General features: G+C 44.3%; 1 long non-coding RNA gene across 1 annotated transcript; it reads left to right on the top strand.

Moving 5' to 3' along the window:
- The first annotated feature begins 4,361 nt into the window (after positions 1 to 4,361).
- LOC132377493 (uncharacterized) lies at positions 4,362 to 26,430 on the top strand. The gene is made up of 4 exons (XR_009506657.1): positions 4,362 to 4,689; positions 6,867 to 6,966; positions 25,988 to 26,148; positions 26,279 to 26,430. It is a non-coding gene; the product is annotated as an uncharacterized LOC132377493 (long non-coding RNA).
- The last annotated feature ends 340 nt before the right edge of the window (positions 26,431 to 26,770 follow it).

The following is a 26,770-nucleotide window of genomic DNA, read 5'->3' as shown; positions in this document are numbered from 1 at the left end:
CTGAATCAGAATCATGCTTATTATCACTGATCTATGTCTTGAAATTTGTTCTTTTTTGCTGCAGCAGGACGGTGCAATAAATAAAAAATCACTATAATAATATAAGTAAGTAGTGGAAAAGAGGAAGAGTGAGGTAGCGTTCATGGACCGTTCAGAAATCTGATAGCAGAGGGGAAGAGGCTGTTACCAACGCACTGAGTGTGGGTATTCAGGCTGATGGTGGTAATGAGAAGAGGGCATTTCCTGGGTGATGGGGGTCCTTAATGATGGATGCTGCCTTCCTGAGACACTGAGATTTGCAGATGCCCTCGATGGTGGGGAGGGTAGTGTCCACGACGGAAGTGGCCGGCTCTGCAAACCTCCGCTGCTTTTCCCGATCCTGTGCAACTAACCAGTATCACTGTAGGAATTTGCTTTCCTTGTGAATGTTGTGTCCCCTACGTCACGTCCCTGTGATGCTGCCGAAAACAAGTTTCCATTGCACCTGTCATGCACGTAGTTGTGCATATGACAATAAACTCGACTTCTCAAATCTTTCTTCTCAATTTAACCCCTGCTCTTCTGGTCTCAATATCCTCTGAGAGTTCTCTTCCCTCCCCCCACTGGCATAAATGTAAATAATTCTGAGAACACGAGCTGTAGAGTCCTGGAGAGTGAGTCTGTAGGTTGCGGAGTCAGCTCAGAGTTGAGGCGAGTGACGTTATCCACACTGGTTCAGGAGCCTGATGGTTGAGGGAACTATTTCTGAACCTGGCGGTGTGGGACCTATGCTTCCTGTACCTCATTTCCGATTGCAGCAGTGAGAAGAAAGTACGATGATGGAGGTCCTTAGTATTGAGAATGAACCAATAAATACAACATGAATTTGAGTATCTATGCATCCCCATTTCAGCAACAGAAACAACTGCTATTTATTTATTTATTGATTGAGACACAGCCCTTCAAACCGTGCTACCCAGCAACCCCCGATTTAACCCTAGCCAGATCACGGGACCATTTACAAACACCAATTAACCTACCAGCTGGTACATCATTGGACTGTGGGAGGAAACCGGAGCACCCAGAGGAAACCCACACAGTCGAGGGGAGAACGTACAAACTCCTTACAGGCAGCAGTGGGAACTGAATCTGGGTTGACAGTACTGTAAAGCAAAGAGACAGAGTGTCTGCGGACGCTGGAGATCGAGAGTGATACACACAATGTGCTGGAGGAGCTCGGCAGGTCAGGCAGCATCTGCAGATGAGAATAAGCAGTCAATATTTCAGGCGAGACCCTCCAGCACGTTGCACGCAGTACCTGAAAGCGTTTTGCTAACCATTATGCTACCATGCCACCCCAATTTGTCACACGTAAGTCAAAATGTCAAGCCGTGCAGGGAAACACGCTGTTTCGTGTCAACGACAAACACAGTCCTCAGATGTGCTGGGGGCAGCCCGCTGGTGTTGCCATGCTTCAGGCAGCAAGGTAGCATGCCCCCTACTTACCTACTCTAACTGTTCAACTTTGGACTGTGGGAGGAAACTGGAGCACCCGCAGGAAACCCACGTGATCATAGGGAGAAGGTACAAACTGCTTACAGACTGCGGTGGGAGTTGTACCCTGACATTACTGCTGTCATGGTAATGTGTTAAGTTACTATACTAGTGAATAGGTAGCATAAACACCCATCAGGTTTCCTCTGGGGAAGAAAGTCAGCTGTTTTCACCAAGTCAGGTTGTTCATGGCCTCACACCCAGAGAGACGTGATTGTCTCCAATCCCCTCTCTAGATGGTCTGGCTCCATCTGGTCAACAAAGGTGGCTTTGGGCCTATACTCGGTGGAGATGACCTCATTGAAACCTACCAAACACTAAAAGGCCGAGATAGAGTGGACATGGAGTGAATGTTTCCTATAGCGGGGGAGTCTCGAGAAGTATGTCCCCTTAGAACAGAGATGAGAAGGAGCCTCCTTAACCAGACCATGTGTGAAATTGAAGCGCCTACAGTCTAAGGAGCCTCCTTAGCCAGAATTCCAATGAATCTGTGGAATTTGTTGCCACAAATGGCTGTGGAGGCGAAGTAATCGGATATATTGAAAGCGGAGGATGATAGGTTCTTGATCAGTAAGGATGTCAGGGCTTACGGAGTGAAAGCAGGAGAATGGTGTTGAGAGGGAAAATAAATCAGCTATGATTGAATGCTGGCGCAGACTCAATGGACTGAATGGCCTAATTCTGCTCCTGTGTCGTATACAGTCCAACAACCACAAAAATATTAAAAATCTGTGGTCCGATCTGCATTTGATGACAATGGTTTGATAAGTGCAGATGAAATACAAATAAAATCTTTCATGTTAGTTTAGGGTAATAATTTGCAACAGAATTAGATTATATTTGTCAAACAAGTCCCTGAGAATTGCTGATGTGGTTATAAGGTTGCTGGGTAACTTCTGATTATAATTCTGTGGTGAGTGAAATAGAGTGGCTTAGAGGTTCCATGTCACAGCATTCCTGAAGAAATCATCTCAAAGTCATAAATCACATCTTTCTATGAGAGAATACTGGAAGCAGCATTTCCTTTTCATACTTCCACAGTTTTTACCTTTGATTTGTTCTAAAGGTGCGTCCCCTTGTCACACTGATGTCTATTGAGAGGAGTCCGTGTTCAATTATTAATGCGGTTTAATGCAACATACAATAGAATACCTGGCACTATGGTTAATGTGGTAAGTCGGGTTTGCTGAAATCTAATTGTGGCATTCGTCGCGGAGGAGGTGCTTGGCGGTTCAGTTCTCATACTCGAAACTTCGTGGAAAAAAGAATTGAACTTATCTCTTTGCAGCCCACGACTGTCAAGGCTCTGATACTTGGCACCGACAATTTTGAAGCCCCTGACACTTGGATGACCCTGGTGGCTGGTTTTGTAAAGGTTCCCAGCTCCGTGACAAGGGTCAAGTTGCTAGGCAACGACGTTTCTCAGGATCTGGCAGACCTTTTGTTATAAAGCAGCATCACTTATGGCAAAAGGCGCAAGCTCAGGTCATTGGAGGGTCAAAGTCAGCGTCTAATAACCATGCACAATGGACTTGAGACGAATGCGTCCTTGCTCCCAATTCCTGGGAGCAACGCCATTCTTTTCAGGTCAAGTGACAGGCCCAGGATTCCATCACGACCGAACGCAGAGAGCTTCAAAGTGACGGAAATATTTTTCACTGGTTTTTGTTTAATAAATCAATTTAGTTCTCTGCTGGCCTGTATTTGTCTACAGAATGCTGTGTTAATGTTCTGTGGTTGTACAGCTGTAACAGGCCAAGAGAAGCTCTGTGAAGTTCAATCATATGAATAGTAATGAGACCCAAGGGGTTAATCTTACGCTAATTAGGTGCTATCTGCTTTTAACACTAAGTCTATTAATTTGGGTACACACTATCATCAACTATGACATCATCAGAAATTCATTTGGTTGAGAGTTCTAAACCTCTTTATTGACTAAGAAACCCCCCGTTGTGAAATGTGCTGTTGAAAATTGTCAGGATTTTTGTTCAGAGAATCAGAAGGCATCAGCAGTGACTTCAATCCTTCCACAGTACTTTTCTTCCTAAAATCAATACTGCCAGGCCAATCTAATATTGTAATTTACATTTGAAATGGCAGAAGGTTGATCATTGAAGAACTAATATTGAGCTCATCCAATCTGTTCACTTCTTGCAATGAAGTTGCCTGTTTTCTTGAGCCAAGAGGGAAAATGGAATTCTGCAGTGTGCTATTATTTACTTACGCGGACCAGGCCCTTCTGGCCCCACAAACCTGTGCCACCCAGCAGCTCCCGATTTAACACTAACTTAGTCGCAGGACAATTTACCATGACCAATCAACCTACTAACCTGTACATCTTCAGACTGTGGGAGGAAACTGGAGCACCCGGAGGAAACCCATGTGGTCATGGGGAGAATGTATAAGTTCCTTATAACTGGCGTCAGAATTAAACTCTGATGTATTAAAGGTGCCCCTTCTTCTATTTGTTTTAAAATGAGTCAAAATCTTTTGTCTTCTCTGACAATTACTCATAATAATGTACGCACAATAATTTACGATTGTTTGAGAGAGAGAGAAAGAGAGAGAGAAAGAAAAAAAACACATACAGTTGGGAATTTTGACCTCGGAGACATTTTCATCAAAACTATTTATAAAGCGAGCACCAGGGAAAGGATTAAATGTCAGGGAAAAGTGATCAGTTCCAGACACTCTGTTCCTTAAAAACTAACTTGTTTTCCCTGGATTAGCTGACTTCATTTTTAGCTGGAGTTAATAATTGTATAAGGTTCTGATGATTTGAGACCAGAACGTACATTGGTAGGTACAACAATTGCCATGGACAACAATTTGAGGGAATTGCATCCTATTTATATTTAAAACTGATACCTGGTATTGTTTAAAATTTGCAGCCACTTAGTTCAGTTCTACACATCCAACAACAGCACATAAGGGAGGTGTGAAGCAACTGCCTCAGAAAACAGCAGCCATCACCTTGACAACGAAGTCCAGGGGTCAGGAGACCGCGCTAGAAGCTCACTGAGGTATGAGAAATGGAGGACGCAGGGGACACTGGAAGATTCTCGTTGACCAGTTGAGTTCTGAGGATCGCGAGGGAGCCCGCCGTTCCTTCTCAGGGAGAACGGAGCCTGAGTTCTGCCAACTGAAGCAAGATTGGTATGGCAGCTAATTGAGTCCAGCAGCCAAAGGTTGCTAAATATGACATTTCACAACGAACATCAAAATCTGAAAAAAGGAACAGGCTTAGTTTAGGGATTTCAATGTTTTCTTGAAATTCTACCAGTCAGGAAAAGGAGCAGTCATGGTCCAAAAAAAAATGCCTACACCACGAAAGAATCTAGTTAACATGTGCCAGGTTTGAATCGGTCAGTTATTGCAAACTGAATTAACCATTAAAGGAATGATGTGGAAGTTATAGAAGGGGTGCAGATGAGATCTACCAGCGTGTTGCATGAATTAGAGAGCCTGTCTTATGGGGATAGGCTGAGTGAGCTCGGGCTTTCTCTTTGGAACAAACGAGGATGAGACAAGACTTGACGGAGGAGTACAAGATGACAAGAGGCAATGATCAAGTGGCCAGCCAGAGAATTTTTCTCAGGGTGGAGCTGGCTAATACCAGGGGGCATAATACTGGGGAAAATTATGAAGGGGGGTGTGAGAGGTTACACAGAGTGGTAGGTGCATGGTACATGCTACCAGGGGTGGTGGTAGAGACAGATTATTAGGGCCATTTAAGATAGGCACATGGATGAAAGAAAGATGGAGGACTGTGTGGGAGAGAAGGGTCAGATAAACTTGTAGTGAGTAGGTTAAAAGTTTGACTCAACATTGTGAGCCAAGGGGTCTGTACTTTGCAGTGCTGTTTCTATGCTTGATATTCTTTAAAATCTTGTTTAAGGCTTGTTTCTATGAGTAAAGGGAGTTACTGATCCCAAACTATCAAGACTTGGTCTTCACAGCCCTCTGTGGCAATTAAATCCACAGATTCACCACACTCCAGCTGAAGAAATTCTTCCACACCTCTGTTCTGAAAAGACATCCTACTATTCAGTGGATGCCAAATCATCGGGTATATTTAAAGCGGAAGTTGAAGGTTCTTGTTTAGTAAGGGTATCCAAGGTTATAGGGAAAAAGGCAGCAGAGTATGGTTGAGAGGGAAAATAATTCAGCCATGATTGAATGGCAGAGCAGATGTGATGGGCGGAATAGTCTAATTTTGCTCCTATGCCTTATGGTCTTATGATGAAGGTTGTCTTCTTGACTTATTTCCAAGAGGGGATGGTGTACAGATTGGACCACCTCCTACAGGTTCAGGAAAGCTTACCAATGCCTCTACTTTCGGAGGAGGCGGGAGTGAGTTGGACGATACTCTTGTCATTCTGCAGGTGCACGGTAGAAAGCATCCTGCACCATGGCGTTCAGGAAGGCTCTATGATGGGCAGTCAAAACCGCCCAACGCATCATCGACACCAGCCTGCCCACCATCAAGGACACGTGTATATACGTAAACATGCCAGAAAAGGTCCAGCAACATCATGAAGGATCCCATCCACCCCTCTCATGGACTGTCTATCTCACTCCCATCAGGGACTTTCCCCAAGCAGTAAGGCTGATCAACACCTCCACCCACTCACCCACCCCTCCACACCCCCAACCACCACTACTTCATCATTTCCTGTGGACACTCTTGTGCCGAGCGTCACTTTGGGGACACACAAATAATCTATGTATATAAGCTATCTCATTGTGTATTTTTATTGCGGTGTTCCTTATCTTATTGTGTTTTTCTTTGTGCTGCATCAGATCCGGAGTAACAGTTATTTAATTTTCCTTTACACTTCAGTGCTGGAAATGACATTCAACAATTTTGAAACTTGAACCTTGAATTTTGAAGTGATGGTGCTCCCATGCACCTGAAGCTGTTGTCCTCCTGGTACTTGAAGTCACAGGTCAGGAAGGTGCTGCCTGTAAAGCCCGGATGAATAACGATGTGCCATTTATAATAATTGTGACCTTTGTATATGGCAGACGCTGTGGCACTGGTGATGGAGGGAATAAATGTTTAGGTTTCACCCCTTCCTTCCCGCTGCTTCAAATAGTGGCCTCTACACTCGTGATGGTGAGCAAGTGTGATGTATGTTTAGGATTGGAGGACAGGTGATTTACCTGTCCTGGATGCGGTGACCTGGGACTCCTGATGCCATTTCATATCTGGCCAGTAGAGGGAGCCTCATCCTGGAAGCAATGCATTCAAAGTTCAAAGATCAAAGTAAATTTGTTATCCAAGTACTTATATGTCACCATTTACTACCCTGAGGTTCACTGTCTTGCAGGAAAACAGAGAAATACAATCAATCAGTGAAAAACTATACACAAAGACAGAACAACAACCAATGTGCTAAAGAAGACAATCTCTGCAAATAAAAATATACAGTAAGTAAATAAATAATACTGAAAATATGTGTTTTAGAGTCCTTGAACGCGAGTCCACGGGAAAGGAAAGCTAGTAAATACTTCAGATTGTTGAACCTTCATCAGAGTCCTGAGGAAGGGTCTCAGCATGACACATCAACTGTTTATTCCCCTCCATAGATGCTGCCTGACTTGCTGAGTTCCTCCAGCGTTTTGTGCTCAACATTTCCAGCATCTGCAGAATCTCTTGTGCTTATAGTCATAGTCAGATACCTGGTCGAAAGCAAGCCGAGAAACAGAAACCCATATAGACAGCTAAGGTAAAACAGACTGTCAGAGAGAGGAAGTAAGTCCCTTCAGGAGAGAAGAGCGAAGTAGCGTAATAGTTAACATGACACTTTACAGTACCATAAGCAAGTGTTCAATCCCCACTGTTGCCTGTAAGGAGTTTGTATGTTCTCTCTGTGACTACAGGTTTCCTCCGGGTGCTCTGGTTTCCTCCCACTGTCCAAAGATGTATTGGTTGGTAGGTTAACTGGTCATTGTAAATTGTCCTGTGATTACGCTGAGGTTAAATCGGGGGATTGCTGGGGCAGTATGGCTCAAAGGGCCAGAGGGCTTCTGCGCTGTATCTCAATAAATAAATAAGATCAATAAAAAGAGAAGAATTCAACAGCACATGCAATCCTTGATTTACAAAAAGGATGAATCCTTGGAAAATGTTCCTTTACGGGAATTTTTTTTTGTAATTTATTTTTTATTGAAGTTTATCAAACAAACATTTCCATAAGATGTATTTCAGATATATCATATAATCATATATATCACAAATCTCCACATAATAATTATCTGAGGTATACACTTATAGAAAGGAGAGGAGAGAAGGAACAATTGAAATAAGAAAACTATGTACAAAGTAGGGAGTGGTCTTTTTTTTACAACATATTCTTTGACCTGTGAGAATAAAATCAAGCCTATGAGGTGTTATGTAGTTAAACCATTTTTCCCAGTATGAATCAAATTGTTCCAACTTATGATTAACAGATGCTGTTATCTTCTCCATTTTGTAAATGTCCATTGTAATTTCCATTCATACATTTAAGGCTGGGCTCTCCTGTGATAACTATTTCCTAGTAAGGACCTTTTTACCAGCCACCAGCAGTATATTCATTATTTATCTCTTTTCAACCATTCTTGAGGTATATACCCAAAATATATGGTCTTACTTTCGAAGGGTATTTCACATTTAAAGATGTCTTGTAGAGCATTGTGTATCCCCCTCCAATAGTCTTTGATAATAGGGCATTCACAGAAAATATGATAATGGTTTGCATTTTGATTTCCACAACTTCTCATGGGAAATTTAAAATGCAAAAGGGTTGTCCAAATGAGGAAGAAAGTGTTTGTAAACTGCCCCAAAAAGTCAATTGTTTTAATAATGCAAATTTGGAATTGGAATGTTTCTAAAGGGAGGAACAGCTGTATTTGAAAACTAGACAGCACAGTGGCAAAGTTAATAGAGAATTTGAGAGACCTTGACCTTGGGTGCTGTCTGTGCTGTTTCACAGCATCATGGTTGTGGTGAACTATGTGCCTGTCGGGACACGCCCCTGCTGACTGCTCCTGTGGCTCCTCCCACAGGCCCCTGTATAAAGGAGACCTGCGGCCTGAAGATCGGCCTCAGTCTCCAGGACCTTGTATGATAGACACTCACTCCTGGTTCCTTCTTCCAGTCAATAAAAGCCGATATCTCGCCTACGTCTCAGTGTGAGTTATTGATGGTGCATCAATGGTATCATAGTGGATAGTTTAATTCTTTACAGTGTCAGTCATAAGATCAGGGTTCAATTCTCACTGCTGCCTGTAAGAGGTTTGTACGTTCTCCCCATGACTGTGTGGGTTTCCTCCCACAGTCCAAAGAGGTATGGGTTCGAATTAGTGAATTGTAGGCATGCTATGTTGCTGCTGGAAGTGTGGCTGTAGCCGTGTCTCCCCCAAGCATAATCCTCGCTGTTTGATTTGACACAAAATGATGCATTCAACCTCATGCTTCGGTGCACATGGGACCAATAAAGCTCAACTTTTTTATCTTTTCTTTCTCTCCACGACTGTGCGAGTTTCCTCTGAGTGCTCTAGTTTCATCTGACATCCAAAGATGTGTGGTTTGGAAGTTCAGTTGCCTGTAGTGTGTAATTGTGAAGGCAAGCAGCAAATTCCGGGAGGAGCCTGATGAAAATGTGAGGAGGACAAAATTGTATTTATGTAGGATTAGTGTAAATGAGTGGTTAAGGGCTCCTGCAGACTTAATGGGCTGAAGAGCCTTGTGTCTGTGCTGTCTCATTCTGTGACTACTGTTGGTGTAAGATATTAGAAAAACCTATTCTCTGGTGGGGGGGGGTCGAGGCTCAATGACTTAAAGTGTGGCCGTTGGGTGAACACAAAAAGACAGAGATTAGCTTTATCATATGTCCAGTACATCGAAATATCAATACAATACAGTGAAAAGTATTGTTTGTGCCAATGACCAACGCAGTCTGTGATGAGCTGAGGGCAGCCCACAAGTGTCATCACGCTTCCTGTGTCAACACAGCATGCCCACAACTTACTGACCCTAACCAGTACGTCTTTGGAATGTGGGAGGAAACCAGAGCACCCGGAGGAAACACACGAGGTCACGGGGAGAACATATATAGACTGCAGCAGGAGCTGATCCCCGACTGCCGGCACTGGGAATCAGCAGTGGACCGTAGCCCTCCATACTCATCCCATTCACGTACTTATCCGAACTTCCCTTAAACGTTGAAACTGAACCACATCCGGCACTTCTGCTGGCAGCTCGTTCCACACTCTCACCACCCTCTGAGTGAGGAATTTCCCCTCATGCTGCCTTTAAGTATTTCACCTTTCAACACTAACCAAAGACTTCTAGTTCTAGTCTCACTCAACCTCCATGGAAAAAGCCTGTTTGTATTTACCCCATCTCATGGACAAAAAAGTGGCGGATGGAATACAGTGTTGGGAAATGTATGATAATATATTTTGGTAAAAGGAACAATAGGGCAGACTGTTATCTAAATGGGGAGAAGGTTCAAACATCAGAGATGCAGAGAGACTTAGTCCTCGTGCAAAACCCCCAGGTTAATTTACAGATTGAATCTGTGGTAAAGAAGGCAAATGCAATGTTAGCATTTATTTCAGGGGAAATAGAATTTAAAAGCAAGGAGATAATGCTGAGGCTTTATAAGACAATAGTCAGGCCGCACTTGGAGTATTGTCAACAGTTTTGGACCCCATATCTCAGGAAAGGATGTGTTGTCATTAGAGAGAGTCCAGAAGAGGTTCATGGGGATGATTCTGGGAAAGAAGGGGTTAACATATGAGGAGCACTTGACAGCTTTGGGCCTGTACTCACTGGGATTTAGAAGAATCCTGGTGGATCCTATTGAAACCTACTGAATGTTGAAAGGACTAGATAGGATGGATGTGGAGAGTATGTTTCCTGTGGTGGGGGTGTCCAGAACTAGAGGGCACAGCCTCAGAATTGAGGGGCGACCTTAGGTACAGATGTAAGGAGGAACTTCTTTTAGCCAGAGAATTGCAAATCTGTGGAATGCTCTGCCACAGACTGCGGTGGAGGCCAAGTCCGTGGGTATATTTTAGGCGGACGTTGATTGTTTCCCGATCGGTCGGGGTATCAAAGGATATGGCGAGAAGGTAGGTGTAGGGGGTTGAGTGGGATCCGGACTCAGCCATGATGGAATGGTGGAGCAGACTTTGGGGGCTGAATGGCCTCATTCTGCACCCATGTCTTAAGGTCTTATAGCCCTCATAATTTTGCACACCTCTGTCAAATCTCCCCTCATTCACTTACGCTCCAAGGAAGATAGTCCTAACCTCTTCAAACTTACCCGCGAACACATGTCCTGAAGACCCAGCAACATCCTTGTAAATTTTCTCTGCACCCTTTCAATCTTATTGATATCTTTCCTGTAGGGAGGTGAAATCTACTTTCAGAGTGGTAAATGTAACAGAGACACTTTTCCTGGTACCAAGAACAGTGGGATTGTGGTTCTGGAGACACGCTTATGCTTGTGGTGGACTGAAGCCAACAGACCTATCAATGCAACGGACCCTTCATTAAAATCAGTCACAGGATAAGCAGCAAGCCGACCTCTCTTAGCCAGGACAGCAGCACACATCAGCACATGACAGATCGTTGTGGAAAGAAAACTGGATTCCTGGTGCGGCAGAATCTGTTCAAGTAACTTATTCGAGGAACTTGGCAGCAGAGAGAGAAAAGAACTCCGAATGTGAAAGAAAGCTTTGTCAAGGATCTTCAATTCCTCACTTTATGCCACACGTTTGATTTTTCCGAGTATATCCACAAGGCAGGAGGAGTGACCAGAGAAGGCCATCAACTCTTGCCTGTCACTTGATTAGCCTGACAAGAGATGCTTCCACCCTCCTCAGCAGGAGGTGGGGATGATGTATAGAGGCATCAGTGCCTAATAATCATAACCATTACAGCTCGGGAAAATTGCATTTTTTGCACTTCAGGAAGCCTGAACGAGAATGTGAAAGGGATGCCCTTTGCTACCTGGGGGTCTAAGAGGCTGATTTGGCCCGAGTGTTGTTGCGAAGACAGTCCGTCACCTAGGTCGCCCTCCCTCTCACGCGCAGTCTGAAGTCAGCATTGTGCAGCAGAACACATTCAGGCCTGTTCAGTCGAGCTCAGACCCTCAGCCCACTCAGGGTCTTAAGCTGAGCGGCCATTTTCTCAGCGGCAAACACGAAATTCTGCACGCAGGTGGTGCAAAACACACACAAAATACTGGAGGAACTCACCAGGTCCGGCAGCATTTGCGGAGATGAATCAACTATTGATGTTTTGGGCTGAGTCCCTTCATTGGGACTTTATTTATTTATAGTACTGTGCAAGAGTCTCAGATATATATAGATATATAGCTATGGTGCCCAAGACTTTTGCCCGGTACTGTGTTTGTCAACGTGGAGGGGAGACCGAGTTTGTAAATCTGGCAGGAGTAAAGGATGTTGGGAGTGGCAAGGGTGGAGTGCCACAGGAGGGGTGTGTGTCAGATGGCAGAGAAAGTGTGCCAGGGGCAAGGGGTGGTGAGAGTCCAGTCACACCCATCCCTAAGACATCAGGGAAGGTCATTTGATTGCAAACATTTAGCTTATGTTTAGCTACTGAATGTCTCTCTGGTGCTTCCCACTCCCTCCCCTCTCCCTGCCCACTTCCCACTCTCAGTCCACAATGGAGACCCACTTCAGAATCAGGTTTATCATCACTCACATATGCCATGAAAGTTGTTTTCGTGGCAGCAGTAGAATGCGATACATGAAATTACCGCAGTACTGTGCAAAAGTCCTAGGCATCCTAGTGAGATATATATATATGTGTGTGTGTGTGTGTGTGTGTGTGTGTGTATATATATATATGTATTCACTTGAGACTTTTGTTTATTTATTTTTTGGGATACGGCACAGAACAGACCCTTCCAGCCCAACGAGCCATGCTATCTAGCAACCCCTGATTTAACCCCAGCCTAATCACGGGACAATTTACAATGACTAATTAAACTGGAGCACCTGGAGGAAACCCACATGGTCACAGGGAGAATGTACAAACTCCTCACAGGCAGCGGCAGGAATTGAACCCGGGTCGCTGCTACTGTAAAATGTCGTGCTAACCACTACGCTTCTGTGCTGGAACTTCATCTAGGCACAAAACATTGACTATTTACTCCTTTCTCTAGATGCTGCCCGACCTGCTGAGTTCCTCCAACATTTTTGCATGTGTTACACATAAAATGGTGCAGTATACCACAGGCCACAATGTTAATCTACTCCATATCAATCTAAACTCTTCCTCCTACAGCACATAGCCGTAATCCTACATTTTCCTTTCATCCATTTGTCTTTCTAAGAACCTCTTAAATATCTTAAATGTATAAGAAGACATAATTTTAATGTGATTGGAGGAAAGTAAAGGGGGATGTCAGAGGTGTTTTTTTTTACATTGGGAGAAGTATGTGTATGGAACGCCTTGCCAGGGCTGATGGTAGAGGCAGATTCATTAGGGGTATTTAAGAGACTTATAGATAGGCACAGGGCTGTGTAGGAGAGATGGGCTAGGAGTAGGTTGCAAGGTCAGCACAATCCCAATGGGCTGAAGGGCCTGTGGTATGAAGTGCTGTATGGTTCTGGCATTCTATGTTTCACTGCCTCTACCACCACTCACAGCAGAGTATTCCAGGCTCTTTCCACTTTCCGGTAAAGACACCCTTTGACATCTTTGCTAAACGTTCCTCCACTCCCCTTAAGCTGATGTCCTCCGACACTGGCCACCCCTACCCTGGGGAAAAGGCTCTGGCTGTCCATTCTATCTATGTCTCTCAGTCTTACACGTTTCTGTTGAGCTGCTTCTCATTCACCATCGGTCCAAAGAGAAAAGCCATTGCTCACTCAACCATTCCACATACGACATGTTCTGGTGAATCTCCCCTGCACCCACTCTAAAGCTCCACACCCTTCCTATAACGAGGCAACCACAACTGAATGCAGTATTTGCTGGCAATTTTTTTTTTACAGAAGTAGTTTGCCATTGCCTTCCTCTGGACAGTGTCTTTAAAGGACGCGTGATCCCAGTCATGATCAATATTCTTCAGAGTTTGTCTGCCTGACATCAGTGTTCACGTAACCAGGACTTGTGATCTGCACCAGCTGCCCGTACGACCATCGACCTGTTCCCATGGCTTCATGTGAGCCTGATCTTGGGGCTAAGCAGGTGCTACAAATTGCCAAAGGGTAACTTGCAGGCTGGCAGAGGGGAAGAGCTCCTTTCACCTCCTTTGGTAGAGACGTATCTCCACCGCCCCCTGCCCCCACAACCAATTATTTTCACACCTAGCCAAAGAAGGAGATATCGCAGCAGGTGGACGAATCTAATCCACAGAACATAGGACGTAGACCACTACAAAACTATATAGTCCCTTTGGCTTAAAAAAAAGTAAGTGCCTCATAATCACAGAAACATCTGCAGATGCTGGAAATCTAGAGCAACACACATAACATGCTGGAGGAACTTAGCAGGTCAGGCAGCATCCATGGAAATTTCGAGCCAAGACCCTTCCTTCTTCAGGACTGGAAAGGAAGGGGGAAGACACCAGAATAAAAAAGGTGGGGAAGGTGATTGGTGAAGCCAGGTGGTTTGGGGAAGGGAGGTTGAAGTAAGAAGCTGGGAGGTGATTGATGGCAAATGCTGGCAAAGAAGAAAACTGACAGGACAGGAGAGTGGACCTTGGGCGAAAGGGAAGAAGGAGGGGCACCAGGCAGAGGTGAGAAGAGATAAGAGACTGGAGTGGGGAATAGAAGAAAAGGGAAGGGAAGGGAAAAAATATTGGAAGGAGAAATTGATGTTCATTCCACATGAGGCTACCCACATGGAATAAGAGGTGTTACTCCTCTACCTTGATGGTGGCCTCATCGTGGCACAAGAGGAGGTCATGTCAGAGTGGGAATGGGAATTGGAATTAAAATGCTTGGCTACAGGGAAATTCTGCTTTTGGCAGATGGAGCAAGGGGCTTGATGAAGCAGAACCCCAATTCAAAATGTTTCATAATGTCTTGAGAGATCAACAACAACCTTGTCAGTGTCAGCAAGGCCAAGGAATTGATGGTGGACTTCAGGAAGAAGAACGTACATGTCCTCATTGTGGGGTCAGCACTGGAAAGGGGGAGCAGCTTTGAATTCCTGGGTGTCAACATCTCAGAGAACCTATCCTTGGCCCAACGCATTGACACAATCGTGAAGAAGGCATTCCAGTGGCTATACTTCATTAGGAGTTTGAGAAGATTTGGTATATCACCAAAGATTTTAGCAAATTTCTACAGCTGTACTGTGGAGAACATGCTGACTGGTTGCATCACTGTCTGGTTTGGAGGCTCCAGTGCATTGGATTGAAAGAAGCTGCAGAGGGTTGTAAACTCTCCAAAGTGGACACAAGCCTCCCTACCACTGAAGACATCTATAAAAGGTTGTGAAAGTGGCTTCTATTATGAAGGACTTTCACCATCTGGAACAGTGCTACCATCGGTAAGGAGGTACAAGAGCCTGAAGATCCACACTCAACCGTGGTCGTCTTGCGTGGTAGGGCAGGCTTGAGAGGCCAAATAACCTACTGTGATGCCCTCTCGATGCTGTGCATAAGCTTTTTTCATCATATTCAGAAAAGACTAATGAGGTCCGGTGATGTCAATGGTTCGCGAGCCAGTGAATTCAGAGTTTGAGGCCTGGTGTTCGGCCTCCTGTCATTGGTGAGCCCTGGGGTCAATACTAAAGATCGAAGCCTGAAGTTCGAACAGAAGTACTGAAGTCAAGGACCGATGGTCGAAGTCTGCAAATCCACTGGTGAATCCGAGGCCTGATGTCTGCAAGCCTGCTGGTCTGCTGGAGGCTCGGAGCTGGCCTGTCCTGGAATTGGCAGACTGTTTGAGTATAAGTGGGTGGGTGTACTGAAGGGAGAAAAGGGACTTGTTTTGCTATTGTTCCATTGTTGTTGTTGCTTTGCTGAACTTTGTGGGCATGCTATGTTGGAGCCGGAATTTGTGGAGACACTTGCGGGCTGCCCCCCCCCGGTGGCGCAGTGACATCAGCAGGGACTCCGGAACGGAGGTTCCCGGGTTCGAATCCAGTCCGGCTGTTCCTGAGTACGCTTTCCATCAGCTCCAGGCTGAGTGTTGAGCTCGCAACTCGATGTCGTAAAATAAAGAACAATACCGCGAAATGTCTGTGTGAGGAGTGGCGCGCCACACACTCTTTCGTTCCGCGCCTTGTAAGGCGTGAAAATGCCCGACGCTGGCCTCTCAGGCCTGAGTCGACATCATCACAGCACACCCTTGGGTTGTGTTGGCCATCAACACAAATGACACATCGTGATCACAAGCCTCCCCACCTTCGAGGACATCATTAAATGGCAGTGAAGGTGGCTTCCATCCTTAAGGATCCTCACCACATCGGACATGCTTTCTTCTTACTGCCACCATCATTTCACTGCATGTTTTGATGTACTGGAGATAGAAGCAAGAAGAACTGTGAAAATGGGCAAGGGAGAGCCAGTGGATGTAGTGTACCTGGACTTCCAGAAAGCTTTTGATAAAATCCCACATAGGAGATTAGTGGACAAAATTAGGGCACGTGGTATTGGGGGCAGAGTACTGACATAGATTGAAAATTGGCTGGCTGACAGGAAACAAAGAGTAGTGATTAACGGGTCCCTTTCAGAATGGCAGGCTGTGACCAGTGGGGTACCGCAAGGTTCGGTGCTGGGTCCGCAGCTGTTTACAATTTACATTAATGATTTAGATGAAGGGATTAAAAGTAACATTAGCAAATTTGCTGATGACACAAAGCTGGGTGGCAGTGTGAAATGTCAGGAGGATGTTATGAGAACTCAGGGTGACTTGGACAGGTTGGGTGAGTGGGCAAATGTATGGCAGATGCAGTTTAATGTGGATAAATGTGAGGTTGCCACTTTGGTGGCAAAAACAGGAAGGCAGATTACTAACTAAATGGAGTCAAGTTAGGAAAAGGGGAAGTACAACGAGATCTAGGTGTTCTTGTACATCAGTCAATGAAAACAAGCATGCAGGTACAGCAGGCAGTGAAGAAAGCTAATGGCATGCTGGCTTTTATAACAAGAGGAATTGAGTATAGGGGTAAAGAGGTCCTTCTGCAGTTGTACAGGGCCCTGGTGAGACCCCACCTGGAGTATTGTGTGCAGTTTTGGTCTCCAAATTTGAGGAAGGACATTCTTGCTATTGATGGAGTGCAGCATAGGTTCACAAGGTTAATTCCCGGAATGGCAGGACTGTCATATGTTGAAAGATTGGAGCGACTGGGCTTGTATACACTGGAATTTAGAAGGATGAGAGTGGATCTGATTGAAACATATAAGATTATTAAGGGATTGGACACGCTGGAGGCAGGAAGCATGTTCCCGCTGATGGGTGAGTCCAGAACTAGAGGCCACAGTTTAAGAATAAGGGGTAGGCCATTTAGAACAGAGATGTGGAAAAACTTTTTCACCCAGAGAGTGGTGGATATGTGGAATGCTCTGCCCCAGAAGGCAGTGGAGGCCAAGTCTCTGGATGCATTCAAGAGAGAGTTAGATAGAGCTCTTATAGATAGTGGGGTGAAGGGATATAGGGAGAGGGCAGGAACGGGGTACTGATTGTGTATGATCAGCCACGATCACAGTGAATGGCGGTGCTGGCTAGAAGGGCCGAATGGCCTACCCCTGCACCTACTGTCTATTGTCTATTGAGTTCTCCAAGATGCTTGGAACAACCTACCATCCGATTTTCTTATAAAACTGCATGGCCGTGTACCAAAAAGAATTGATGCAGTTTTAAAGGCAAGGGGTGGTCACAGCAAATATTGACTTGATTTAGTTTCTTCCTTCTTTTGGTTTACTTTTTATCATTTTTTCCAATATTTAGAAACTTCTAATTTCATTGGTTTTAAAAGCATGTTCACTTTACAGAATTTATTTACTTGTGCCGAAGACTTTGCACAATATGTGCAAATATATATATATATATATATATAAATACATTTTTATACATAAATATATTTGCACAATATATAAATGAATCTGAATCTGCATCTGGATCCAGAGCACTTTAATGACCGTTGCGTACACGGACCAGTAAGACTCATTGGACCGAGGCATTACTTGCTCCCGTACTTTTCTTGTTCAAAATGGATGACCTCACACAGGAACCAGAATTGCTAAAGTACTATTTCAAATATTTGCTGCTGACTTGGCACTGTGAGAAGCCATGACACCATCCCAGTGCTGAGCAGACAATTTAATGCAGCTAATTTCACAAAACATCTCCAGTGCATCAGAGTTTGCACATGAATTTTTTACTCGGTGTCAACTGGGTGCAGTAAAACCTTGTTTCAGAAAAGTTAATGTGAAGTATTTTATTTGAAGTAAAGATGCACATTGCAATGTAAACACTGCAAAATGACTCCCAAAGCATTACATTACACAATGCAGCATTTTAATTGCCTTGATTGTAATGTTTTGTTTGATGTGGAAAAAGGCTCATTTTAGTGTTAGTGGGCAGCACACACCTGACTCTCTTCAACACTCACGTTTGCTTTACACAGATAATGAGTTCTAGCTCAGTGGAAATTAAGGGCATGTAATTTTAAATTTCCTTTCAGGAATTGGTTGCTCTCAGAAATGGTTTAAAATTCAGAAACAGAATCAGAATGGAGTTTACTATCCTCCCTCCTGCTTTCCTCTCCCACGTGATGCATAAAATTTGTTGTTACATGGCCGCAGCACAGTGCAAAGACACAAACGTTTTATAAGATTCGAGTTTATTCAAGATTCAAGTTTGTTCCTCACGTGCCCAGTGGAACATTGCATTTGCGTTAACACCCAACAAAATAAATAAATAAAGCAAACAAAAATAGAATTATGAGGTCGTGTTTATGGGTCTGTTCAGAAATCTGATGGCGGAAGGGGAAGGGGTTGTTCCTAAAATGCTGAGTGTGTGTCTTCAGGCTCCTGTACCTCCTTCCTGATGGTACAAATGAGAAGAGGCCATGGCCTGTGTGATGAGGGCCCTTAATGATAGATGCCGGTTTCTCGAGGCACCGCCTGTGAAGCTGTCCTTGAAGATGGTGGTGAGTTGCCTTCGCCAACTGCTAAGAAGGAATCTCTGCGGTACAGGTAGTTCTTCCTGATCCTGGGTTTTGACCAGAAATGTCAACAATCCCTTTCTCCCCACAGATGCTGCTCGAGTTCCTTCAGCGCATGGATTGTTGCTCCAGATTCCAGTTTCTGCAATCTCTTGTATCTCCACTTGGACAGTGTTTTAGGTGGGAATTCTGGGATTTAAGAGGTGAACGAATAGCAGTGATGGTGGCATGGTACTGTACCAGTTAGCATAAAGCTATTGCAGCTCTAGCGACCCGTCTGTAAGGAGTTTGTACCTTTGCCTCATGTATTTCCTCAAGGTGCTCTGGTTTCCTCCCACATTCCAAAGATGTACAGGTTATTAGGTTAATTGGTCATATAGTGTAATTGGATGGGGTGTCCTCATTGGGCTGGAAGGACTCATTACTGCAAATAATTTCCTAAATTAAAAGAAGTAATGTTTACTCATGATTTTTCTTATGTGCTTGTAGCTTTTTGTTATTGTTTCCTGAATATAAGACTATAAGATATAGGACCCAAATTAGGCCATTTGGCCCATCGAGTCTGCTCTACCGTTTCATCATAGCTGATCCATTTTCCTCTAAGCAATCTCCTGCCTGCTGCCCATATCCTTTCATACCCTGAATGATCAAGCATCAATCAACCGAGGTCTGAAATATTCCCAACCCTCTGGGCTACCACTAAGTCCTTGCCTTACCTTTCAGTTTAACATCATCCCTGATATCTTTTGATTTCTCTCCTTTATGAAATCCTTTCTCCAAATTGGCATAACTCCACCTTCATACCTACTATTGCAATTGCCCTTATTTATGCTAGATGTGGACGTGGAGTTAACCCTCCAACCGGTTGTAACTGACAGAAAGCTGGAGGAAGGCGGTGGGTCAGGAAGACTCTGCGGAGGGAAATGAGCATTCAACCTTGCAGCTTTCATCTAGGTTCAATGTTGTGTTCACCGTTTCTCAAGAATAGTGACTTCTCCCAACCCATCAGGCTGATCAACAGCTCAACCAATTAACCCATCCCACCACACTACTTTACTAATTAACCCATCCCACCACACTACTTTACTAATTAACCCATCCCACCACACTACTTAACTAATTAACCCATCCCACCACACTACTTTACTAATTAACCCATCCCACCACACTACTTAACTAATTAATCCATCCCACCACACTACTTTACTAATTAACCCATCCCACCACACTACTTTACTAATTAACCCATCCCACCACACTACTTAACTAATTAATCCATCCCACCACACTACTTTACCAATTAACCCACCCCACCACACTACTTTACTAATTAACCCATCCCACCACACTACTTAACCAATCAACACAGTTTACCATATTGTTTCACCAATTAACCCACCCCACCACACTACTTTACCAGTTAACCCATCCTACCACACTACTTCACCAATTAAAACAGTTTACAACACTGCTTCACCAATTAACCCATCCCACCACACTACTTTACTAATTAACCCAATCCACCACACTACTTAACTAATTAACACAGTTTACCACATTGCTTCACCAATTAACCCATCCCACCACACTACTTTACTAATTAACCCAATCCACCACACTACTTAACTAATTAACACAGTTTACCACATTGCTTCACCAATTAACCCATCCCACCACACTACTTTACTAATTAACCCAATCCACCACACTACTTAACTAATTAACACAGTTTACCACATTGCTTCACCAATTAACCCACCCCACCACACTTCTTTATCATTTCCTGTCGAAGTCACCTTATGTCAAGGGGTTCCCAGCCTGGGGTGCACTGGCCCCTTGCTTAATGGTATTGGTCCGTGGTGTAAAACACGTTTGGGAACCAGCAATCAGTCAGGCAAACAGAGAGGATTCCATCGCACTTGTAAGCTGTTCCTGTGGAGTAGTACAGCTCAGAAACAGACCCTTCCGCTCAAACTGTCGGTGCTGGCCATGTTGCCCAGCTAAGCTAATCCCATCCGCCTGTGCTTAGGTGGCTCCCCTCTAAATCTTTCTTATCCATATCTAACAGTTATTTAACAGCTAAATTGTTAATGTAACCTGCCCAACCACTTTCTCAGACGTCTGAATCTTAGCATGGAATTTCAAAGTTCCAAGTTCAAAATAAATGTATTACCATAGTACGCATAGGTCACCATATACTACCCTGAGATTCATTCACAAAGAAATACAATAGAATCAATGAAAATGCACACAAATAAAGACTGACAAATAACCAATGTGAGAAAGACAGTGGTCCTGCCTCAGGGTTTTGGCCTGAAATGTCAACTGTCCTCTTTTCCATAGACGCTGCCTGGCCTGCTGAGTTCCTCCAGCATTTTGTGTGTGTTGCTCGGATTTCCAGCATCTGCTGATTTTCTCTTGTTTGTGAAAAAGGCAAACTGTGCAAACAATAAAAAAGGATAATAAATGTTTAACTAAATAGATAGGTAAACAAAGAGATAATAAATAAATAAGCAAATAAATAGATAAACAGATAGATAGATAGTTAAATAAATAAATAGATAGATACATAGAGTATGTAAATAAAAAGTAATTGAATGAATGAATTATTGCTTAGACCATGAGTTGTAGAGTCCTTGAAAGTGAGTTCATAGGTTGTGGGATCAGTTCAGTGTTGAGGTGAGGGAGGTTCCCCTCAACACTGAACTTATCCCACAGCCTATAAGCTCATTGGTTCAGGAGCCCGATGGTTGTAGAGTAATAACTGTTCCTGAACCTAGTGGTGCGGGACCCAAGGCTCCTGTATCCCCTTCCTGATGACAGCAGCGAGAAGAGAATTTCTTCCATATTTACGGGGAGACACAGATGCAAGTTAAATGCAAGTCAAATACTTGGCTTAAAGTGGTCATGGAATGTTGAATGGAGGTGAAGAAGAATATTGGGTAACTCAAGAAGCAAAATTCTGGCAATTGTACTTACTTCACACACCACCGGGATTCCCAGTGCAACAGAAACACAGCCATTTATCTCGTGTTTTATTGTGATTGTTAGCTTTTGTTTTGAAAAAAATTGACCTGACTGAGACTTGCTCTGCACTTCACATTTTTTTTTCAATGCCTTTTTTTAAAGCCGTGTATAAGGCACATTAAAATTTAAAAATGCTATCCTAATTGCTGGTCCTTAAACAGGCTTGGGCTCGTATGCATGAATGATGGTTAAACGAGCTGAAATTTAAATTTTTCGAGTTGACACCAAGATACATGAGAAGCATTCAAGGCTGGTTTCGTGTTCGGAATTGTTTGTGCTGACTCACTGCTTTATGCTTGCGTTAGGGTCTATTTTAATACGCTGCTCAGAAAATTTGTGTAGGTAAAGACCAAAATTTGGGAGCTGTACCAAGCAATATTGTAGTGGCCATTTCTTTACAATCTTGTTACACAGGACATGAATTCCAGGGATTTGTTAGCCTTTAGTCAGATGAGTTGGCTTCTAGTTTTTATATAGCACATATATTTATTATTTTTATTTAGAGAGACAGCACAGTAACAGGCTCTTCCAGACCAATGACCCTGTCCTGCCCAATTACACCCATGTGACCCATTAACCTACTTACTCCCTATGCCTTTGGATTGTCGGAGGAAACTGGAGCATCTGGAGGAATCCCACAGGGTCTCGGGGAGAACATACAAACTCCTTACAGGCGGTGGCAGGAATTGAACCCGAGTCACTGGCGCTGTAATAGCTGACCACTACACTACACTGCACCCCGATGCCCTCTTCTCATTGTTACCATCTGGGAGGAGGTACAGAAGCCTGAAAGCACCTACTCAATGATTCAGGAACAGCTTCTTCCCCTCTGCCATCCGATTTCTGAATGGACATTGAACCCGTGAACACTAAATTCACTACTTTTTAATTTTTATTTTTGCACTACTTATTTAACTTAACTATTTTAAATACACACACACACACATCTATCTATCTATATATAAAAAATTGGTGGGGCGAAATCTTTTTGAAACTTTTAGAACGGAGATGAGGAGGAATTTCTTTAGCCAGAGGCAGGTGATTCTGTGGAATTCATTGCCACAGACAGCTGTCGAGGCCAAGTTATTAGGTATACATAAAGCAGAGGATGATAAGTACTTGATTAGTAAGGACGTCAAAGGTTATGGGGAGAAGGCGGGAGGATGGGGATGAGAAGGATAATGCATGGGTTTCCTCTGAGTGCTCCCACATTCTAAAGGTGTGGTGGTCAGCTGGTTAACTGTCCTGTGATTCGTGTAAGGTTAAATAGGTGGGTTCACTGGCCAGTGTAGTCCACTGGGCCAAAATGTAGTTTTACCTAATTCTCTATTGTTTATACTTGCTGAATGTTGTTCTTTTTGTGGCATATCGTGCCCTGACCAACACATCACAGCAAGTTCCTAATGCATGTAAATGCATCTGATGAATAAAGCTGATCCTTAATCCTTGATCACAGTCTTGTATAGCTGATAATCTCAAACATGTGCAACCCACTCGGTGAAAGAGATTTCTCCTCACCTCCGTCCACAGCCTCTAGAGCTTACACAGAATGGTGGGTAAAACAGAAAAAAAGCTATCCGGAGAGTGGCAGTTCTGTGGGTGAAAACGCCTCGTTAACGAGAGAGGTCAGAGGAGAACGGCCAGACTGGTTCTGTGGGTGAAAACGCCTCGTTAACGAGAGAGGTCAGAGGAGAACGGCCAGACTGGTTCTGTGGGTGAAAACGCCTCGTTAACGAGAGAGGTCAGAGGAGAACGGCCAGACTGGTTCTGTGGGTGAAAACGCCTCGTTAACGAGAGAGGTCAGAGGAGAACAGCCAGACTGGTTCAAGCTGACGGGACGGTAACAGAAACTCAATTGACCACTTGGTTTCACCTGTGGCATACAGAAGAGTATCCCTGAGTGCACAACACATTGAACCTCGAAATCGGTGGGCTAGGACAGCAGAAGACCATGAACATGCATTCAGGAAGTACCTGAGAATGAAGAAATAAATTTACTTTGACTTTAGATTCTATGACTCTGGTCTGTTTCCATTTCCATAAAACTTCTCTCCAATCAAGCTTGTCCTGAAACCTTTGTTCTTAATCTTAACCTTAAATTTCAAATACTAATTCAAGCCCTCACACAAATCCATTGCTCTGTTTAATTCTTAGCACCTGCCTCACACAATAATCTTGTCACATTCTTTTTCCAAGAGTTGAGGAGCCCAAGAGTGGAAGGCATAGGTGTAAGATGAAAAGGGAACACTTTAAAGATGTCCTCCCTTTTCTCTTTGCCTCTCCAAAAGGACCAGGCACTTTCTGGGCAGCTTGTCTGCAGGCACCAGTCAGTTTTCCGATCCCTCACCCGAGGTGTCCATCATTCGGGTGTGGACAGAGCGAAGAAGCTGCCGTGGACCAGACAGTGAGTGACAGTGCCCCACTTGGCTTTGAGCGACACAGAATGAAACTGGATTCTGGCTCCACCTGACGTGCCTCTTCAGACAGGGGTCACTGGATCACCATTGGTAACAGGAGCCGTGACTGATTTCCTCTCCCCTCTCTGCCGCCCCATGATTCAAAGCCCAATTGTCTGCAGCACATCGGCTAAGTCAGCACAGCCGTCAGACGGGGTCTTCCCTATTGTCAGCGGTCCTCCTGACCCTGAGAAGCCACCAGCCTTGCAGATGTGACTGTGATCTCGTTAACCCTCACAACCCCTCATCTCTGCCTGTCTCTTCACTGTCTTTATTGTTGTCACTGAACCGACTGATGTGCAAAGATATTTACAATCCTATCAACTTTGTGAAAAGTTCCTTCCTTGTCTCCAGAAGCCAGGAAGCTATATAACTGGTTGCCGTGAAGGAGACTACATTGCTCATGATAACCAACAGAACATAGAATGGGACAGCACAGGGACAGGCTCTTCAGGCCACAATCAGAAAGAAGAGATTCTGGAAAATCTGGATCCATCTCAGCACATTCAACAGCATCTATTGTTCCTTTTATCAAAATGCATTATCATTCATTTCCCAACACTGAGTTCCATCTGCCACTTTTTTCTCCATTCTTCCAATTTGCCCAAGTCCTGCTGCAATCGCGTTGCTTTGTCAGCACTACCTACCCCTCCACCAACCTTCATAAACCCTTTTTAAGACACTAGTCAGGTCGCACTTAGAGTGTTGTCGACATATCTCAGAAAGGATGTGTTGTCATTGGAGAGTCCAAAAGAGGTTCATGAGGATGATTCTGGGAATGAAGGGGTTAACATATGCGAAGTCATTGGCATCTTTGGCCTTGTACTCACTGGAATTTAGAAGAATGTGGGGAGATCTCATTGAAACCTGCTGACTGTTGAATGGACTAGATAGGGTGGACAGAGAGGATGTTTCCTACGGTGGCTATATCCAGAACTAGAGGGCACAGCCTCAAAATTGAGAGGTGACCTTTTAAAATAGAGGCAAGGAGGAAGTCTTTAGCCAGAGAGTAGTGAACCTGTGGAATGCTCTGCCACAGACAGCGGTGGAGGCCAAGTCTGTTGGTGTGTCTAAGGCGGAAGTTGATTGTTTCCTGATCAGTCAGGACATCAATGGATATGTTGAGAAGGGGGGTGTATGGGGTTGAGAGGGATCTGGGATCAGCCATGATGGAATAGTGGAGCAGACTTGATGGGCTGAATGGCCTAGTTCTGCTCCTATGTCTTATGGTCGTATGTATAAAGGTGAACAAACAGTTGATGCTATGACCGAGTCTCTCCACAGCATTTTGTCTGTTGCTTCAGCCCACAATGCCCTGCCAGACTAACTAAAGCTATAAGCATGAGATATTCTGCAGATGCTGGAAATCCAGAGCAACACACACAAGATGCTGGAGGAACTCAGCAGGCCAGGCAGCATCTGTGGAAATGAATAAACAGTTGGCATTTTGGGCAAAACAATTCTTCAGAATTGGAAAAGAAGGGGGAAGATGTCAGAATAAAAAGTTGGGGGGAGGAGAAGAACAGCTGAAAGGGGATAGGTGAAGCCAGATGGGTAGGAAAGGTAAAGGGCTGGAGAGGAAGGAATCTGATAGGAGAGGAGAGCGGAACATAGGCAAGAGGGAAGGAGGAGGAGCACCAGTAGAAGTGATAGGCAGATGAAAAGGGGTAAATAGCTAAAGTGGGGAATGCAAGAAGAGGGGAGGGGTATTTTTTTTACCAGAAGGAGAAATTGATATTTATGCCTTCAGGTTGGAGTATAAGGTGTTATGGAAATATAAGGAATAAATATATAATATAAGGTGTTGCTCCTTCACCAGGAGGGTGGCCTCACCCCAGCGCAAATGGTCATGACCGGGAATGCGAATGGGAATAAAAACGTTTGCTCGCCGGGAAGTTCTGCTTTTGGCTCGATTCACGACAGGTCTCACCAATGTAGAGGGAGCACCAGACACAATAGACGACCGCAGCAGATTCGCAGGTGAAGTAACAACACTAAAGCTTTCTGCCAGCACATGGTCCTTTTCTCTACATTCTCTGTTATTGATGAACCTATCTAAGAGCTGCTAACATGTCTCTATCACATCTGCCTCCACCATCACCCTTGACAGCACATTCCAGGCACCCATCAGTGACTGTGTGAAAAACATGCCTGGGACATCTCCTTTGAACTTACCCCTCTCACCGAAAAAGCACGGCCTCTGAAATGTCTGAAATTAGACATTACAACCCTGGAAAAAAGATACTGGCTCTCTATTCCATCTGTTCCACTCATAACCTTCTAAATCAAAGTCACTCTTCACTCAACATCGCCAAATCAGCTGACCTGGTTGTTATAAAGTCCTAGGTAAAACACTGGGGTTAATGTCGGAAGAGTTTGAACAGGTGGTTCAATAGTACTTGGACGTAAGGTAAGTGAAGTTTCTTACCCAGTGAGTGGTGATGTGTGAAGTGCCTGCCAGGGACAGAGACCGGGGTACAGGCAGATACATTAAGGGCATTTAATAAACTCTTTGAAAGGGGGTGAGAAGGAGGGAGGGGAGGGGAGAGAGTGAGAGAGAGAGAGTGAGAGAGAGAGAGGGGGGAGAGAGGGAGAAAGGCAG

This window comes from Hypanus sabinus, chromosome 18 (assembly GCF_030144855.1).
Source record: "Hypanus sabinus isolate sHypSab1 chromosome 18, sHypSab1.hap1, whole genome shotgun sequence".
Taxonomy (NCBI): domain Eukaryota; kingdom Metazoa; phylum Chordata; class Chondrichthyes; order Myliobatiformes; family Dasyatidae; genus Hypanus; species Hypanus sabinus.
Note: the sequence above shows the minus strand (reverse complement) of the source record. Positions and strands in the feature narration are given on the sequence as shown.